Source organism: Bos javanicus, chromosome 29 (genome assembly GCF_032452875.1).
Source record: "Bos javanicus breed banteng chromosome 29, ARS-OSU_banteng_1.0, whole genome shotgun sequence".
NCBI lineage: Eukaryota > Metazoa > Chordata > Mammalia > Artiodactyla > Bovidae > Bos > Bos javanicus.
The window spans coordinates 42345377-42357677 of record NC_083896.1 but is presented as its reverse complement, the minus strand read 5'-3'; positions in this window follow the sequence as shown (position 1 = coordinate 42357677).

The following is a 12301-nucleotide window of genomic DNA, read 5'->3' as shown; positions in this document are numbered from 1 at the left end:
CATGCCAGGGTAGGAGGCAGACGGCCCTTTAGGAGGCATTTCAGACCTACTGGGAGTCAGGACTCACTCTCTGACACACACACACTCTGCACATACAGTGCACTCACACCCAACCGTGTACATCACTCGGACTCACTCCCCTGCTGCATGTCCACCCACACTGCCTTCTGGACCCCCTCCCCTTCTCTTCTTTGTCCCCCAAAGAGCTTTCCAGCCCAGTCACCCCAGTAAAGGGAGGGACTTCTCACCAGTGCAAGAAGGGCTCCCAACTGTTGACTGCAGGTAATGAACAGAGGGAGCCTGCAGGCTGGACTGGAGCTCCTTGAGGGTCAGGTTCTAGAATGTTCCCTGCCAGGGCTCCCCTCTGCCTGTCTCTGGTTTTCCTGTCTCAGGCCAAGCGAAAACCGAGACTTGGAGACCTGACTGAGATTTCTGCCTCTGGCTATGAACACTGGGCCTTCTGTATGAGCAGGGTCTGTGTGAGCCATCTGTCTCCCTCAAGCAAGGATGGGTTCTCTGTTTAAGTCCCAGGGTTGAGATGGAGAAGGGGAACAGTTGCACCATCATGCACTGGTTCTCCCTTCAGTGCCTGGCACAACAGGCACTCAAGGGCCATTTGCTGACTTCATCATGCTCCCCACCCCCACAGTGTACCAAGGGCTCGTCGTCATTAGAAGTGAGTTCATGGGCAGACTGTTGACTTTATTCCATTAGAGAGTGGGGTTCAGTTCAAGCCAACCCCGGTTCTTGGGAAGCATCTCATCTTGGGTCCAGTCTCCTTTATATTAGTTGTTTTGGAGTGACGAACAGAAATAAGACACAGTTACTTCCTTTCAATAGTTTACAACTGGCTGCACAGTGTAAGGAAAGGAGCATGGGCCTCCCAACTGGACAGAAGCATTTGGGGATCCTCGGTCTCCTGCTCCCTGAATGTGCAACTTGCACACGTGACTTCCCCCACCCCCCTGCTAAGTTCAGCTGCACTTCGTGCAGAGCAGATAATAATCCCTACCTGCGGGCTGTGTAGGGATGGAGTGAAAGCCTGCGTGGGGAGGCACTGGGGCAGGCTTGGCCAAGTCCTGGACCAACTCCTTACTGCCTTCCATAGCATCGCAGCATTAAAGAGAATGTCCAAACCCTGGGAACCACTCAATAGCAAGAAACTGGCCAAATAAAATAGACGTCTGCATTTAATGGCGTGTTATTCAACCATTAAAACAGATGGACAGCACGTGTGTGTGTGTACACATGTAGGCATATGTGTTTATATATATGTTTATATTCAAAATAAGTATAAATTTAGACTTATTGAAAAACATTTAGTAGTTATAAATTGACCCTTTTTGTATATAGTTCTTTGCCTGTTGACACTCTCACATATCCATGTGACCATCAGGAGAACGCAGATCACAGGAGAGTCACTCGCCCCTAAAGCTCCCCAGGCCCCTTTGTCTTCAGCCAGCCCCTCACCCCAGCTCCACACCTCAGCTCCTGCGATCTCTTTTCTCTCCCTATAGCTTTGCCTTTTCTAGAATGTCATACAAATGGAATCATACAGAAGCTTGCTTTTTGTGCCTGGGTTCTTTAACTTAGCAGAATGCGTCTGACGTTCATTTTTGTTGTAGCACGTGGTGCACTTTGTTCCTTGTTACTGCTGAGTGGTATCCTGCTGCATGCATGGGCCAGCCTTTCTTTATTCACCAGCTGAAGGACATTTGTGTAGTTTTTGATATTTGACAATAATTATTACAGCCACTCTAGATATTCCCATACAGGTTTGTTTGTGTGCATGAACGTGGATTCTAATTTCTTTTGGGTAAGCACTAGGTGTAGGATTGCAGAATCATAAACTAAGATTAGTGAAGTCCCATCACTTCACGGCAAACAGAGGGTGAAAAAGTGGAAGCAGTGGCAGATTTTATTTTCTTGGGCTCCAAAATCCCTGCGGACTGTGACTGCATCCATGAAATTAAAAGTCGCTTGCTCCTTGGACGGAAAGCTATGACCAACCTAGACAATATATATATTAAAAAGCAAAGACATCACTTTGCCGACCAAGGTCCATATAGTCAAGGCTATGGTTTTTCCAGTAGTCATGTGCAGATGTGAGAGTCAGAGCATAAAGAAGGCTGAGTGCTGAAGAATTGATGCTTTCTAACTGTGGTGCTGGAGAAGACACTTGAGAGTCCCTTGGACTGCAAAGGAGATCAAACTAGTCAATCCTAAAGGAAATCAATGAACATTCCAATGAATATTCATTGGAAGGGCTGATGCTGAAGCAGAAGCTCCAATACTTTGGCCACCTGATGCGAAGAGCCAACTCATTGGAAAAGACTCTGATGTTGGGGAAGATTGAGGGCAAAAGGAGAAGAGGGTGGCAGAGAATGAGATGTTTACATAGCATCACCAACTCAATGGACATGAATTTGGCCAAACTGCAGGAGGTGGTGAAGGACAAGGAAGCCTGGCATGCTGCTGTCCATGGGGTCACAAAGAGTTGGACAGTACTTAGATACTGAAGAACAACAACGGTAAGTGAATGTTTATTATAAGAAATGACCCAGTTGTTGTCCAAGTACCTCACAGCACTGCAGGAGCACATGCCCTCTATTGGGGAAAGAAGAGGCCCTCGAGAATGCAGGAGGCGCTTGGGGGTGTGTGTAGTCCCTTCATCTGTTCGTTTTCCCTGGCCCTGGCATCTCTATTTCTGAACTCTTCCCACTGAAGGTAACTCACTAACTTGCCTTTCTTTCTCTCCCTCACCCCTTCCTTCTCATCACCTGTTTCTCTAGAAAGACTCTCCTCTGTCTCATTCTCTGTAGGAGAGAACGTGGGCTTGTGAGAGCCGTGGAACTCGAGTCACAGAACAAACGCATCCAGACTTTTGCACCAAGGGATCGTCAAACTCCAGCAGGGCTTCTGGCAACATAAGGCCATATCTGCAGGATGACCCCTCAGATGCCTGCCTGAAAAAGCTCAATACTGCCAGGACCTGAAGCCATCTCTTTGAACGTCATCCCCAGGAAGGATGGGGCCACTGTCTCCAAGTCTCTGTTGGGTATAGAAGCCCAGCTTCCAATCTTACCAGCTGGCCCACCCCGTCCATGTCACTGTGTCCGTGAGTACAGCGGAGCTGGGCTGAGTACACTGGTCTCTGGGGTCATCCTCACATAGCTACTGCATCCTTTTGTTTTTCTGAGTATCCATGTCTTTATCTAGAACCGTTTTCTGACCAGTGCTGTTGGGACTTGGGGTGGACTACTCCCAAATATATTACAATGGAACATTGCTTATTTTGAATTAAAGTTAAGAAATGGCCAAGGCAAGAGGGATGCTCTGACTCTCCTTTCTGATGCCCTGAAAGCAGGAAATACACCCCTCATGTGAAAGGTGCCCCCGCTGCAACTGGATGTAGAAGGACATCCTTATTGCCAGGGACGGGGAATCTGGGGGAAGAAGCCTGGATAAACGCCTCGTTACTTCTTTAGTTTACCACCACAAGCGCAAACTCTGCTTAGATTCCTCACTAACTGAACATGCAATACCTAAGTTTTGGGACTTCCCTGGTGGTCCAGTTCAGGATGGGGAACACATGTATACCTGTGATGGATTCATTTTGATATTTGGCAAAACTAATACAATTATGTAAAGTTAAAAAAAAAAAAAAAGAATCCGTCTTCCAATGCAGGGGACTCGGGTTCGATCCCTGGTCAGGATACTAAGATCCCACATGCCTCAGGGCAACTAAACCTGAGCAGTGCAACGGATGGAAGCCTGCAACCAGAGCAAGCCTTCAGCTAGAGAAACCTGTGCACTACAACCAGGAGCCCTTGTGCTGCAACAAAGACGCAGGGCAGCCAAACAAACAAACGGCAACAATAAGGACAACACAAACCACCCAATACTCAGAACACATTAGTTTCTTTGTCCTGTCAATTTCTCACAAATGTATTGTTTCTTTGTCTAAAATGTCTAAAAGCTGCCTGCTTTGGCTACTTCTTAGGGACCATTTCCAGGAGGCTCTGTGTATGCATTAAAATGTTTTTCTTTTTTTCTATGAGTCTATCTTGAGTCGATTTTATCATTCAGTTCAGTTCAGTCACTCAGTCATGTCCGATTCTTCTCGACCTCATGGACTCTTGCTGCAGGTCACTGATGTGCTCATGAGTGTAGGTGTGATCGCAGGTGTCATTGTACAAGTGGGCCTGGTCCCTGCCTCACTGCGATCCTGCAGAAGCAAGAGGGAAAAGCAATAAGTTTGAGGAATTGTCATGAAGGCAGCCAGTTACTATGGGGAAATCTTGCTTAGCTAGCAGGCATGGAGTTTAGTTTATTGATTTCCCTGTTTTGTGATCATTTAGGCTTATTTTAATGGAACTCAATAAAAGCACAGGAAGATTTTATTTGGGGAAATGCAGACTAGCATGATTCTATTAAAGACACAGTTGAGGGCTTCCCTGGTGGTCCAGTGATGAAAAATTTGCCTTCCAAAGCAGGGGGCACATGTTCAGTCCCTAGTTGGGGAACTAAGATCCCATATACCTCGGGGCAAGTAAATCTGAGTGGGGCAACTACTGAGCCCATGCCCTCTGGAGTCCACAAGCTGCAACTGGAGAGTCCATAGTGAAAGTGAAAGTTGCTCAGTTGTGTCCGACTTTTGTGATCCCATGGACTGTACAGGACTGGATCACTTTTGTGATCCCAGGACTGTACAGGAATTCTCCAGGCCAGAATACTGGAGTGGGTAGCCTTTCCATTCTCCAGGGGATCTTCCCAACCCAGGGATCGAGCCCAGGTCTCCCACATTGCAGGCAGATTCTTTACCAGCCGAGCACACAAGGGAAGCCCAACAAGAGAGTCCATGCGCTGCAACAGAAGCTTCTGTATGCTGCAACTAAGACGCGATGCAGTGAAAAAAAAAAAAAAAGACAATTTAACTCTGTTACGGACTGCTATCGGAGAAGGCAATGGCACCCCACTCCAGTACTCTTGCCTGGAAAATCCCATGGACGCAGGAGCCTGGTAGGCTGCAGTCCACGGGTTCGCTAAGAGTCGGACACAACTGAGCGACTTCACTTTCACTCTTCACTTTCATGCATTGGAGAAGGAAATGGCAACCCACTCCAGTGTTCTTGCTTGGAGAATCCCAGGGACAGGGGAGCCTGATGGGCTGCCGTCTATGGAGTCGCACAGAGTTGGACTCCACTGAAGTGACTTAGCAGCAGCAACGGACTGCTATTTTGTCTTGTTTACGCCTCTCTCTCCATGCCAGCCACTGTCAGTTGAGGTTCCTGGCTCATTTGCTCTGTGGTTCCATATAAGTCCTCCTCTTCTCACTGCTTTTATTTATTTATTTTTTTAAATGTATTTATTTAGTTTTGGCTGTGCTGGGTCTTCGTTGCTACACAGGCCTTTTTTTGGTTGCGGAAAGTGGGGATTACTCTCTAGTTGTGGTGCACGCGGTTCTCATCGTGGTGGCTTTTTTTGGTTGCAGGACGCGGGCGAGTAGCTGCAGCTCCTGGGCTTTATAGCACAGACTCAGTAGTTGTGGTGCCCGGGCTTATTTGCTCCACAGCATGTGGGATCTACCCAGACCAGGGATTGAACCCATGTCTCCTGCATTGGTAGGCAAATTCTTTACCAATCAGCACCAGGGAAGCCCTCACCTGCTTTTATCACATGTCAATGGAAAGCACTGGACCTGGTGTTGTCCACATTCTCCCAACTTTAAATTCTCTGATTCACCTCTAAAGGCTGGCTGCTTGCCTCACCCAGTTTTTTTCAGTCTTCAAATATATTTTTATTGGAAGGCCACGCGTTGCCTTCATTTATTGGATTTCAAATCACAGTACGTCTACTTTGGTGAAACATGCCTGCATTTTCTAGTACAAAAAAGCTTTACAAATTGTTTCAGGCATGAAAAGAAATATCCAACTTAAATTGCAGAAAAAGTGCAGCATACTTCCTGCTGCCCTGCAGTCATTTCTGCATTCCCCATGTTTCTTAAGTAACTATTGTCTGACTGCACACAATGTGAAGAGCAAGTATGAAAATCAGACATTTACATATACTTCTAAAGTCCTCTTGAGAATATCCTGTTGGCATTAAAGGCTCAGCTGCGGTGGCAGGATATGCATATACCTGTTGGAAAGTTGGAATGACCGCCTGGTGATGCGCCTGGAACTGTCAGGGAGGGGCCGCTGGACACTCAGGACACAGCGGAGCTCACAGGAAGGCGGCGGACGAATGTCCGTCTCTGAACAGCCGAGTTAACGAATGACCAACTTCTAAATTCACTCGTGTGTGTTTCCCCTTTAGCTCACCTGTTTTATTTTCTTTCAAAAAGCCATTTAAAAAAAGTCCCTGACCCAGCTCGCTCCAGCTATAGGAGCAGGGATGGAGGTAGAGAAAGAGACTGCTGAGTCAGTACCAGGAGGGGCAGCGCTTAAGTTTTGCCAGGGTTGCCGATCCCAACGAGAAGGGGAAGGTGGAGGTAACAAGGTTAATATAGGCATGGGTATACGTCGTCAAGAACTGATTCTTTCCCATGAGAAAAGCACGTTGTCTCCTCTGTCTCTACCCCCGAGAATCCCCCAACCTCGAGTCTCTCCTGGGTTTATTTTCCTTTTTCTGTCTCCCAGACTCCGCATCTCCGCAATGGGCTTCTTCCTTTCCCCAGTAGAGGGCGCCCTCTCCTAGGTTGCTGAGGGGAACTTGAACAATAGCATTTTGTTTTCTTTTTTTGAGGGGGGTGAGTAGGCAGTTTCTTAAGATTAACTATTCACTTACCGGTAAGTCCACAACCCTACTTGTTTACCCAAAAGAAATGAAAAAAATACGTTCATGCATGCAAACAAACCGGTATAGTAACGTCCATCAATTCACTTCAGTTCAGTTCAGTCGCTCAGTTGTGTCTGACTCTGTGACCCCATGGATTGCAGCACCCCAGGCTTCCCTGGAGCCTACTCAAACTCACGTCCATCGTGTCGGTGATGCCATGCAACCATCTCATCCTCTGTCGTCCCCCTCTCCTCTCGCCTTCAATCTTTCCCAGCATCAGGGTCTTTTCCAGTGAGTCAGATTTTTACATCAGGTGGCCAAAGTATTGGAGTTTCAGCTTCAACATCAGTCCTTCCATTGAATATTCAGGACTGATTTCCTTTAGGATTGACTGGTTTGAGCTCCTTGCAGTTCAACGGACTCTCAAGAGTCTTCCCCAACACCACAGTTCAAAAGCACCAATTCTTCAGCTTCCCTGATGGCTCGGCGGTAAAGAATCTGCCTGCAATGCAGGAGACACAAGAGACGTGGGTGCAATCCCTGGGTTGGGAAGATCCCTTGGAGGAGGAAATGTATACCCATTCCAGTATTCTTGCCTGGAGAATCCCATGTACAGAGGAGTCTGGTGGGCTACAATCCCTCAGGTTGCAAAGAGATATCACGACTGAGCAACTGAGCGTGCACGCACACATTCGTACATCACAGGGTTGTTTCAAAAGCTAAATAAAAGCCTTTCTCACACTGCAGGCTGTGGTGAGCACTCAGGGAATGTGGATATTTTTGAGCCAGAAGGGAGAAGGACCACGTGGAGGAGGATAAAGGGATGGAGGGAGAGCAGAGGGGCTGCTTCGATGGCAGATGAGGGGGGACAAGGATGCCTTCTGACAGCCCACCCGGGCCCAATGTTGTGAACCACGCTCCTGGTCCCACTGATACAGACAGCGTGACCGAGGAGGTGGGGCTGGGCTCCCTGAGCCCACCATTCCTGCCTTCTCAGGACTGCCCATAGGAATTCTCCCCACCCAACCTGGACCCTCAGGTCTCAGCTTGTACCTGTGCCCCTCTGAGCCAGAGCTGCAGACCAACAAGGAAATCACCACCAACAGAGTTTGTTTTTAATTCCTTTAATGGTAATAGTGCTGCTTAGAGTTTTTTGATTCATCCTGGATTCAATTTTGATTACATGTTTTCCTTAGAATATATTAATTACATCCAAATTTACTGTCTTCAAGTTATTGTCTTCAAGTTATTTATTGATTTCTTGTTGTTTGATCTTAGCATCTGTAGTTATATCTCCATTTTCTAAAACATTAACTTGTGCATTCTCTTTTGTTGCTTATTTTGATTCATTTCTCTTGGTTCATATCTTTTTACTTTCTTCCTATTTTTTCCCTTCTGCTTCTTTCTAGCTTCTTTTTTTTTTCAGTCTTTTAAAGGTATAAATAACATACAACATTGTCTTATTTTATCTTAGTTTCAGGAGCACAACATAATGACTTGATATTTGGATATATTGCAAATCATTGCTACAACAAATCTGGTTAACATCTGTCATCATACATAGTTACAAACTTTTCTTTTTCTTTTGATGAGCACTTTTAAGATCTACTCCTAGAAACTTTCAAATATGCAATGCAGTATTTTAGCTGTAGTCACCACGTGGAACATTATATCCTCATAACTTATTTATATATAACTTTAAGTTTGTACCTTTTGATCTCTTTCATCCATTTTGCCCAACCCCAAGCCCCACCTCTGCCAACCACCATCTGTTCTTTGTGTCAATAAGCATGAGTCTTCTTAAAGATCCAGTATATAAGTAAGGTCATACAGTATTTGCATTTATATGACTTATTCACTTAGCATAATGCCCTCAAGGTCAATTTATACTGTTACAAATGGCAAGATTTCTTCTTTCTTATGACTGAATACTGTCCTGTTCCATATATATATACCACAAATTTTTTCATTTTTTAGTTTGCAGTGAATCAACACCTTTTTAAAATTAAAAAAAACATTTTTTTAACCACCAAAAACATTTTGTATACCACAATTTCTTCATCCATTTATTGATTGATGGATACTTGGGTTGTTTCCGTATCTTGGATGTTGTGAATAATGCTGTGACAAACATGGGAGTGCACATATATTTTCAAATTAATTTTTTCTTTTCTTTGGATAAATACCTGGAAGGGGGATTGCTGGATCATATGGTAGTTCTATTTTTAATTTTTTGAAGAACCTTCTTACTGTTTTCAATAGTGGTTCCACCAATATACATTCCCACCAACAGGGGACAGGGTTTGTCTTTTCTCCACATTCTCACGAACATTTGTTATTTCTTGCCTTTATGTTAATAGCCATGAACTGTTATCTCGTTGTCGATTTGATTTGCATTTCCCTGATGATTATTGCTGTTAAACATTTCTTCATTTACCTATTGGCCATGTGGGCTTCCCTTGTGGCTCAGCTGGTAAAGAATCTGCCTGCAATGAGGGAGACCTGGGTTAGATCCCTGGGTTGGGAAGATCCCCTGGAGAAGGGAAAAGCTATCCACTCCAGTATTCTGGCCTGCAGAATTCCTTGGACTGTATAGTCCATAGGGTCTCAAAGAGTTGGACATGACTGAACGACTTTCACCTCCCTTTACTTCATTGGCCATCTATATGATTCTTTCTGTTAATATCTTCTTAAATTGGATGATTAATTCATTCAGTTCAGTCACTCAGTCGTGTCCGACTCTTTGCCACCCCATGAACCACAGCACGCCAGGCCTCCTTGTCCATCACCAACTCCCAGAGTCCACCCAAACCCATGTCCATCGAGTCAGTGATGCCATCCAGCCATTTCATCCTGTCATCCCCTTCTCCTTCTGCCCCCAATCCCTCCCAGCATCAGAGTCTTTTCCAATGAGTCAGCTCTTTGCATCAGGTGGACAAAGTATTGGAGTTTCAGCTTCAGCATCAGTTCTTCCAAAGAACACCCAGGACTGATTTCCTTTAGGATTGACTGGTTTGATCTCCTAGCAGTCCAAGGGACTCGCAAGAGTCTTCTCCAACACCACAGTTCAAAAGCATCAATTCTTCAGTGCTCAGTTTTCTTTATAATCCAACTCTCACATCCATACATGACCACTGGAAAAACCATAGCCTTGACTAGATGGACCGTTGTTGACAAAGTAATGTCTCTGCTTTTTAATATGCTGTCTAGGTTGGTCATAACTTTCCTTCCAAGGAGTAAGTGTCTTTTAATTTCATGGCCGCAGTCATCATCTGCAGTGATTTTGCAGCCCAGAAAGATACAGTCAGCCACTGTTTCCACTGATTCCCCATCTATTTCCCATGAAGTGATGGGACTGGATGCCATGATCTTAGTTTTCTGAATGTTGAGCTTTAAGCCAACTTTTTCACTCTCCACTTTCACTTTCATCAAGAGGCTCTTTAGTTCTTCACTTTCTGCCATAAGGGTGGTGTCATCTGCATATCTGAGGTTATTGATGTTTCTCCCGGCAATCTTGATTCCAGCTTATACTTCCTCCAGTCCAGCGTTTCTCATGATGTACTCTGAAGATAAGTTAAATAAGCAGGGTGACAGTATACAGCCTTGACGTACTCCTTTTCCTATTTGGAACAAGTCTGTTGTTCTGTATCCAGTTCTAACTGTTGCTTCCTGACCTGCATACAGATTTCTCAAGAGGCAGGTCAGGTGGTCTGGTATTCCCATCTCTTTCAGAATTTCCCACAGTTTATTGTGATCCACACAGTCAAAGGCTTTGACATAGTCAGTAAAGCAGAAATAGATATTTTTCTGTTATTCTCTTGCTTTTTCTATGATCCAACGGATGTTGGCAGTTTGATCTCTGGTTCCTCTGCCTTCTCTAACTTTCAACTTGAACATCTGGAAGTTCACGGTTCACATATTGCTGAAGCCTGGCTTGGAGAAGTTTGAGCATTACTTTACTAGAATGTGACATGAGTGCAATTGTGCAGTAGTTTGAGCATTATTTGGCATTGCCTTTCTTTGGGATTGGAATGAAAACTGACCTTTTCCAGTCCTGTGGCCACTGCTGAGTTTTCCAAATTTGCTGGCATATTGAGTGCAGCACTTTCACAGCATCATCTTTCAGGATTTGAAATAGCTCAACTGGAATCTTTCACCTCTACTAGCTTTGTTTGTAGTGATGCTTCCTAAGGCCCACTTGACTTCACATTTCAGGATGTCTGGCTCTAGGTCAATGATCACACCATCGTGATTATCTGGATTGTGAAGATCTTTTTTGTACAGTTCTTCTGTGTATTCTTGCCACCTCTTCTTAATATCTTCTGCTTCTGTTAGGTCCATACCATTTCTGTCCTTTATCGAGCCCATCTTTGCATGAAATGTTTCCTTGGTATCTCTAATTTTCTTGAAGAGATCTCTAGTCTTTCCTGTTCTATTGTTTCCCTCTATTTCTTTGCATTGATTAACTCATTAATTTGCACCTTTTTCTTTCTTAATGTTAGAATTCATGGTATAAATTCCTTTCTAGGTATCTCCTTAGTGCAATAACCCAAGTACTGATATCTTAATATTTTTGTTATCATCTAGTTCTAAATATTGTCTAGTTTCCATCGTGTTTCCTTCTCTGACTCATAATTTATCGAACAGTGTGTTCTGAAATGTCTTAAAGTATAGGATTTTTCTAGCTATCTCTTTGTTATTGATATCTAACTTAATTGCCTTAGGGTTAGAAAAAATGATCTTTGTCTTACCGGTCCCTTGAAATTTGTTCAGACTTGCTTCAAGGTCAAGGACATGGTCAGTTTCATAAGCATTCCTTTGTGTGTGGTCAAAAGGAATCTGTGTTGCACAATTGTACTGTATATGTTCATTAAACCAGCGTGTAGGTAACTTCTTCAAAGCTCCTTTATCTTTACTGATTTTTGTGTACCCTTAATTTATCAGTTCCTGAGAGAGGTGTCTGTAGATCTCCCACTGTCATGGTGAATATGTTATTTTCCCCTTGCAACAGGCTAACATTTCAATACCTATTTGCGGACTTTTATGAGATGCAAACAATTTTAGAATTATCGTACTTTCCTACCGAGTTGCAACTTTTATCAGAATTGTTGTGGAGTATTTTTTAACACCAGTCACTAATTCTCTGAATTCCAGACACCAACTGGTTGCTCAACAAGTCAGTTCGATTTTGCCACTAACCACAGACCTCACAGTGTCAGTACTCAGCACCCTAACTGCCCTCCTTCACCTTCAGATGCTGTTCACCACTTGCAAGTCCCAGGCCACATGTATTTCTGACAATGGATTAAAAATCACAGGTTCCCACAACCCCTCCGATGGTTCAGTAATTTACTAGAGAAGCTCACAGAACTCAGGAAAGCACTTTAATTATGTTTAGTGATTTATTGTAATGGATACAACTCAGGAACCACTAAGTGGAAAGATGCATAGAAAAAGGCGTGGGGGCAGAGGAGGCAAGCAGCTTCCCTGTCCTCTTCAGGCAGCCACTCTCCAGATACCT